Raw genomic sequence first — 8,498 nt, 5'->3', positions numbered from 1 at the left:
ACATATTTTCATTTCACATTTTCTTCCTGTAACCTAAAGTTCTTTTCCCTCTAAAGTTGTGTCTGACATTATTCTTTGTAATGTTTATAGAGAAATTTTCCCACAACCCACATTGTAAAAAGATCTATGGCTGTTACAACGAACTGGCTGCTCCACACAAGCGAACCGTATCTCTGATCAGAGCAGCTGGAGTCTCGTAGCTTTGTGTTCGCAGGCAGGGAAGGTGCTTTGTTATAGTGTGCGGTCCGGAGAAGGGTTCGGACCGCAGTCTGTTCAGCTGCAATGCACTTATTATCAATAATCAAAGTACGTTTAGAAGATAATCCGGCTCTATGTCGGAGCTCTGTTTGTTTAGAAGGGACCACATAATATTTTCTTCTATGGTAGTACAGTAATTTGTCCAGACCAATCACCATCTGATACGTCAACGGACCAATGGACAGCCAATCACATAATGTGACGTCAGCACTAGTCGAAGGACCCCGAACGGTTGTTGCAGGCCGAACGGTTATGGTACCTACAGAGGCCCAAGTAGGCTGCCTCCCCTGCCTAGCTGACTGGCACACAGAGAGAAGCTGTGGGGCGGGCCATGCCAGCATGTTAAGGGTATTTCCAGTAGCCGGCAACCCCGCGGCGCCAGCGGGTTAAGAAAATGAAGGAACGCAGCGACCTCGCCAAAGTCAAGATATTTTAACTCTTGCCGTGCTGCTCCCGCAGTTCATATTACGCTGACCTCAGATCGCGTCTGTTACTGACTCAACATTGAAATTGACGCGCAAATCGAGGTCGGTATGAATAAAGCTTGATGCACCAAGGAGCCTAAATTCAAACGGGCCAATCAGTGCACTGCATCAGACTCCTGAGCAGAGCTCCTGCTCAGACTGTTCCGGACTCCTTGGACTGTTCCTCCCATTCGTCACCGGCTCAAGATTCTCTTCGGAATTGGCAACACACCGCCTTTTATGGACTAAATTTATTTTATTTTCAGCTCCTTTTCACCGACTAGGACAAGAAAAGTGTGTAAGTTGTCGATTTTTCCTAGGTTATTTTATCAGCTGTGTTGTGTTCCTGAGCAGTGCTGTGAGGTTGGCTAATCAGCAGCCCCTGCAGACTCTGACGACTGTGAGGTCAGCTAACATCATAGCAGTGGCATGTGAATCGTGTATCACTGTAACACATGCGGAGAATCGGTTCAGTCTGTGGAAGCTTATGTTTTACATAAATCTAAAAACAGTAAAGATCCAATCAAAAACAACCATTTCTCAACTGGTCTTAAACCTTTGATCAGAACTGTCCATTTTTTCCTGTCTTTCCAGGTTCCTCCTGCTTCTCTGCTGAAACATTCATGCCAAGCAATAAAGCATTGACAAGAACATTGTGACAACTGAACATCGCATCCTTCACCTCTGCCATTTGCCTAAAGTTAGGGAGTTCCTCCAAAGGTAACATTCATTCTTAAAACTTTTTTTGTGTGAATTTGTCAGATTTAGCTATTTAATATCCAAACCCAAATGTTTAAAAACCTCAATATTTTGTGTTTTTCTTTATATGAAGGTGTTTCTTTTCGATACATCCCGATAGAGGCACGAAGGTTGAGTCCAAGAAGAAAAATGTGTTCTCAGAACCCCAGAGTCCTAAGTCTCATCACAGACATTGCTGACCATGAATGGATCTAGACCTTCCCCTTTTTTTATGGAACAACTTGGAGCTGGATTGCATACTTGGATGTTCATCATGGATGAGTTGGATGTTTTTAATTTTGTGAAATTTTATAAGAGACTTTGCACGCAAGTACTTGCTCAACTGGCTGAGTCTCAGTGACTCAAGTGGGATTGTAATTTTTGTTTGGTTTAAAGTTTGAATTTGGTAAGTTTGTGCTGTGTTGACACCATGTTTTTTTTTTATTTTTTTTTTACAGTTGATGGGCCTTAACCTTTGACACTGCGCATGTGCAGTTACATCTCTGAGCGGGTGTATTGTTATCTTTCTAGTTTGGTTTTCCACAATTGAGAAAACTCTTTTTCTTTTTTGATATTGCTTATTCTTGATGTCAATGAGAAAATTATTTGGTTTATTGCGGAAAAATTCAAATACATGATGTTCACAATGTAAGATGTGAAATAAAATATTTTATAAATTAAAATCTGATGTGACATTTTTATTTGCTCTGTATTAACTAATCCATACTTGCAGATGAGAATGACTAAAAGTACAGCAGTATGAAAAGCTTCTGTAGTTTCTGATAGCAATTGAATAGCAATTTAACTACAAAGATGGTTAGATATTTTACTTATATCAAAAAAAAAATTCTATACATGAATAATTTGTTATTTCAGCTGCCAGGATTTAATCGAGAAATTAGCATTAAGAAAAGAAGTAAGTTATCGTAATTTTCACAATAATTTTTTTAATAAAATCTTTTTTTTTATTGTAACTTTTACAGGGAGAAAATGTTGTATTTATTAACTTAGCTTTATTTTATGCATTTTTTTTTTCTTGTTCATTTTAGGGTGAAACATTGATTCTTCTTCAAGTAAAACATTTTTTTTCTTAAGTGAAATATTGACTGTACGACAGTTTTTTATCGTGAATTCAACAACAAAAATACTTTCTTACCGTAAAAATGAAAAAAAGAAAAAAAGCGTAATTTTACGGTACCATTCTGGCTACTGTAGCTGCCAGCATTTTACCGTAAAAACTCCTTTTTTCACAGTGTATACCGAAAAGTAATGTAGTTTCAGAAGCAATTTTGGTAAAAAAAAAAGACATTTATAACATTTGTGTGATATAAATTGGCATGAGTAACTTTTACTATGTATTAATTGATATATAATTTAAATAAAAGATTTTGATAAATACTTAAAAATACGTAGTTGTAGTTTGTTTAAAGTTTTGGAGCTGCGGCTGCAAAAGCGTAGTTGCTCTGAGCTTCCCCTTCACCTGTGGTGCTTTTAGAAGCAGCTGATCAGCCCATGTAGGAGAATGCACAGGACATAAAGCTGTGACAACTCAGACAAGTAGGCCGGTCCAAACCCATGTAAAGTTTTAAATAAATGTATTTTCTAAAATCATGTCTAAAATGAAAAGGCAGCCAGTGCGAGCAACTGCTGAAAAACCAACCCTTCAATTTTAAGAATTAGAATATTCCAGCCTTGTGGTAAAAAAAGTGTGGATGATTGTATGAAAATGCCTCAAAGAGAGAATGGATCTGATTTCGGCCAGCTGCCTTAACAAAAAACAAAAAAAGCAGAAAAAAGCACGACTTTCAATCAAGTTAGTTTCTCAACAAAACTTGTATTTGCAGAGTTTACATGTGGCTCAGCTTGTGTGGTGATAAAATTAACCCAAAATATCAGTCTGTTTCTGACAAGTCTGGTCCAAAGTTCCACACACTGCTGGTCCAAAAATCATGTTAGTACATGAATACACCACATGATGATTCTTTATGAACAAAACTAACATCCAAACCTATTGATGGTCCTATAGGGAAGAACTTAATGGTAGGCAGCACCTCATTCTCATTTTAAGAAGACAAAAAAGTCAACTAGGTTGTTTCAAACATGGTTCTTGTATGTTTTATTAGAATTATTAGCAATGGATATGTGTCCTCAAAAGAACTATTTGACTGAGGCTCTATTTACCCATTTGTCAGAGTGAAGCCTTGAAAACACTCAAAAAGAGATTGCTTTTATTTCTATTTAACCTTTTCATTCTTATTTTGATTATTGAATGCATTTTGGGAGTTTACCCCTTTCTTTAAGTGGCCTTGTGAAGGGGGGGTTCTTAGTTGTCCCTTGTCATTATTGAAGGTCTTTAATCAGCTTGAGAGCTTTTTTTTTTTTCTCATTGATTATCACATTAGGTTTGGTGTTTGCTTTGCTGCTGCTGGAATTTGGTTTGCGTGAAGGTTGCCATGGTATTGGGTTGCTCAACGAGGTGAAAAAGCCACATGTCCAATAGAGTGGCTCTTTTTGTGAGGTATTCAAGGGTTGTGTTCATGAGTGTTGGTGATTTTGTGACTGCTTGTGTGGTCCATGATTGTCCTTGAGTAGTGGTTTACAAAAATCCTGAATGTCTTAAAACCATCATGCTGTTTCAACTGAGGTTATTCATCACACTGAATAGTATTTTCTTTATTTATTTTTTCTTTTGTTTTCCCACTCCCAGCCCCTTCCATCACCACCACGCAATCACTCGCACACACAGATGTATTGTCATCACTTCCTAGAATGCACTTTTGTACAGAGCTTTTTAGTAAATGTCACATCCTAATGGACACATGTTTTCGTAAAAATGAAGAAAAAAAAGTCAATTTTATATAAATTGGTTCAAAACTTAATGCTCTTACCTATTATTTATATAGTCCGTTTAGGAGAGCCACTATCTACACAACTGCTCGCAGAAAATATAAAGAAGACACACTTATTCCAACACATGCGCACACAGTGACACAAGATAAGCACATTTACAGTTGCACCTACGCACAGTAAGGACCTTATGCACTTCAAAGTGGGACACCCTATCTCCACAGCAGGCAATCGCTGTGGATATGGCATTAGAGGCAGGATAAAGAAATATTTACTGAACCTTAACATATGCTCTCAAGCACACTTAAAACCTTCTGTGGTGAAGAGGGGGAAGGCTTTTGAAAACTGGCTAGAGATGGGAAGAGGGGACTTGACATGTGGTGGGGCATTAACAGACCCAATAATATTCTATACAGTGCACAACAGCACTAAAGTCACCCTGTGCAAAATCAATACTATCAACTAAAACTAGATCACGTCACAGTGCTTCTCAGTACTGTATTAAATAATATTATAGCCGATTTAGAAATTAGTAAACTGATGAACCTAGTAGCAAATCTACTTATGCATTTTTTATTATCTCAGCCACATGCTTTTTACTAATAACATTCCGGGGAGCGAATGCATGGTTAGGTCTTGCCAGCAGTAAATCACAGCCATTATTGTCAGCTGAAGTGGTGCCATCAGAAGCTGCAGTGTGCGTTTTGAAGTGACTGTGCCACAAGCACAACCAGGGAATGAGGGGTGACATTCCAAATATTAGGAGGAAAATCTGCTTCTTAAATAAAATGAAAAAATACGTTAAGAAGTTTAGTACATACTTCAGTACTGAAGTCACTTCTTTTTAAACAAAAATGCATTTTTTACTTTGTTTTCACTATGATGGATTGTTTACTGCAGGTGTGTTAAACTCATTTTGGTTCGGGGGCCACATTCAACCCGTCTGATCCCAAGTGTGCCGGACCAGTAACATAAAAGCAAAAAACAGCTTTGTTATTTTTTTTTTACTCAGTTGGAAAAAAAATTCCCTTAACCTGGAAGAAGTCGCCCAAGACCGGTCTGCCTGGAGAGGTATGGTATGCGGCCTATATCCCAACCGGGGGTAACAGGCGAAAGAAGAAGAAGAAGATGATGGAGAAGTGGCATCAGTGTGGAAAACAAAACACTGATAACCTAGAAGATCTGAGGCACATGTGTGCCTACAGTGCCTTTCTATCCCCGCCTTGAATGTTAAAGCACAGTATACAAATGCATTTACATGTATAGATTTTTTAAATTAGTTTCTTCACCAATGTTGCTGTGTTTATATTTCATAGTAGGTGCATCAACCCACTGTTCATCCTGTAGGCGAACTGGAGCGGGAGTTAGGAGACAGTGCAGGAGTCGCTCCAAGCACTTTGTGATTACAGACGTGAGGGCTAAGGGTCTAAAGTCGTTGTTGCAGTATATGGAAAACCTTTTGGGGATAGGGAAGATGGTGGAGGATTTAGGGAAACGAACAGAGGCATGGAGCAAAGAGAGGTTGAACAGTTTAGAAGGGAAACCAGCCAGCTCATTCACGCACTCCTTGATAACTTTGCACTCGGGATGGCGTCTGGTCCTGCAGCTTTCCTGGTTTCGCAGCTCTCAGGGTTCCTCTCACCCCATATTCCTGGTGGATGAGTAGAGCATTGGTGTTGGTGCTGTGGTGGCTGTAGTTCAAGGGAGGTTTCAAAGTGGACGAAGAAGCTGTTCAATTCTCCTGCCAGTGGTCTGCTGGTGTTGGCGGGGCTTGTACTCTGGCCCCTGTAATAGGTTAGGACTTGTAAATAAAAAATTATCTGAGTATCTTTGAAAAGAAAAACGAATTTTGTAAAAATCATTTTCATATAAAAATAGTATGGGTGATAGTGATTAGTTTATTTGCATATTGCATGTTTTGATCTTTTGCATTATCAAGAACTACACTAATATAGTTCTTTAAAAGTTAGGACTATCAACAGTGAAAAGAGAAAATCAAGCTCTTAAAGGTTTTGTGGGTGGCTCTGAAAAGAGATGTTGCGGGTCAGTCCTTGGAGGACAGAAACCTGATTCTGTCATGGATCTGCTCCCTCTGCAGGAAAGTGGATCATGAAGGAGTCTCTCAGCCGGAGAGTCTCCCTGGAAGGGTTGTTGGCAGCAAACGGTTCGACGCCTCTTTAGTTACCACAGCCTCAGTCACTGCAGGTTCAGGTGGTGCTAAGGACCTGATGAAGCTGTGAGGAGCACATGTTGTCCTCACACTCTGCTCCACAACTTCTGGGTGGACTTCATCCAAGCCTTGATACTGACACCTCTGCACAGGAGGCATCCAAGAGGCATTCTTCAAGACCAGCCGGGCTGGAGAGAGGTTGTAGTTAAAGACACACCTCTCTCGGAGAAGTAGGCACCCAAGGAATGAGTGCATCAAATCCTTTTTCTGCCACAAAGCCACGGGGACTCATTGGAGACAGAAGATTGAATAATCAACCCTGGAGCGTCTGACCAAAGGTGGAGTTGCAGAGTCCCACCGTAACTCGTCCTGCCCCAACATCAATAACCTGGAAGCGACTGGTGACGTCCACGACTGCAAGAAGAACTTCTGAAAAGGACCCCTTGTTGTTGTGGAGCTGGGATCCTCAGTTGGGGGACCTTTTTTAATTAGTTTGTTTGTTTTTGTAAACAGGCCTGCATTTATCAGCGTTTTTAAAGGCCCTGGACCTGGCCTCCCTCCCTGCCAGCGAAACTCAACTCCAACTCCAACTCACCACCAGGCAGTGATCAGTGGACAGCTCTCCCCCTCTCTTTACTATGACGAGGACAGAAGTTCAACAACAAAATTAAAGTCAGTGCATAGTCATCATCCAGCCTCAGTGGCCTAATGGATAAGGCACTGGCCTTCTAAGCCAGGGATTAGGGGTTCGAGTCCCCTCTGAGGTGATTGAGTTACAGCTGAACTATGACTGAAACTTAAAGAATTGGTCATCGTGTCAATGATATCACCTTAAGATCACAGTTCCTGACTTATCATATGGTTTCTTGCAGACCATAGGATATCAGGTTATCTTGTCTGTGAGTAGTTTACATCTGCATGTAGCTCACATTTACCAGCATCCTTCTGTTATTTCCATTCTGAAACATCTCAGCTGTGTGACATCCGTCCGTATGCTTGCTGCTGACCTCCATGATGATCTCACCCTCCCCATGAATGCTGCTCAGAGCCTGCTGTGTGAAGCTGCTTACAGGAGCGCAGGTCAGAAGTCCTCAGTGTGCTGCTTTTATCTCAATTTTCACCGAGCAACAAAATCAGGGCTGTTTCTAGTTCCAGGGACTTTTTTTGAGACATATAGGAGTTCTAGTCCTATAATTTCCATAAAGCCATTTTTTACCATTTGATATTTTCTACAAACATACAACTGGATATATTTATTTTCTTTCCACACCCTTTCAAGCAATCAATCAAACTCTATTTGACAATCATTTTATTTAATGCAGGGGTGTCAAACTCATTTTGGTTCAGGGTCCAAATTTAACCAGTCTAATCCCAAGTGGGCTGGATCAGTAACATAAAAGCAAAAAACTTTTATTTAATTACTCAGTTGGAAAAAATGCTGCAACCAACTTGGTAGCCTAATCATTTATTATTACACATTCATTCAAAGAGGCCAATGGATCTCAAATAAAATGCATTTCACTTAAAAAAAATGGTTTATTCAATTTTATACAGACTGAATATGTTAAATCTGACATTAAAGCAATCCCAATAATAAACTCAAGAGGGGCTACGGAAACAAATGAAACACCTGCCTAAAATGTAAATGTGCAAATCAATGAAAAATGAAACTAAATTAAGTTTGTAAGCATTTGTGAACATAGGAATTTGGAGTTAGACTCCCTTTCTCTCCTGAAGCTTCACCTGACTGTCAATATCATGATTCAGATCCTGTGCAGCAACACATTTACTGTCATTCAAGTGTGCAAAACACAATGAAATGTCCACAAATCTGTTCCTGATTGCTGACTGAATTTTGTGGCAACACCTGCCTTCTTCCTGACCTTTAATGTGGCGCCATCAGTGACCAGACTGACATCATGTGACCAGTTCACTCCAACATCGTCCAGCGCTGTAACTAGAGACCTGACTATGTCATCAGCTATTGTTGTGTCCATCAACTCACAAAACTCTGCTGTGAC

General features: G+C 39.9%; 1 non-coding gene across 1 annotated transcript; it reads left to right on the top strand.

Moving 5' to 3' along the window:
• The first annotated feature begins 7,171 nt into the window (after window positions 1-7,171).
• On the top strand, window positions 7,172-7,244 carry trnar-ucu (transfer RNA arginine (anticodon UCU)). The gene has a single exon. It is a non-coding gene; the product is annotated as a tRNA-Arg (tRNA).
• Window positions 7,245-8,498: the final 1,254 nt, after the last annotated feature.

This window comes from Oryzias latipes, chromosome 1, assembly GCF_053564925.1.
Source record: "Oryzias latipes strain Hd-rR chromosome 1, Olatipes_Hd-rR_3.1".
NCBI lineage: Eukaryota > Metazoa > Chordata > Actinopteri > Beloniformes > Adrianichthyidae > Oryzias > Oryzias latipes.
The sequence above is the reverse complement of the archived record's forward strand: the minus strand, read 5'-3'. Positions and strand labels throughout refer to the sequence as shown.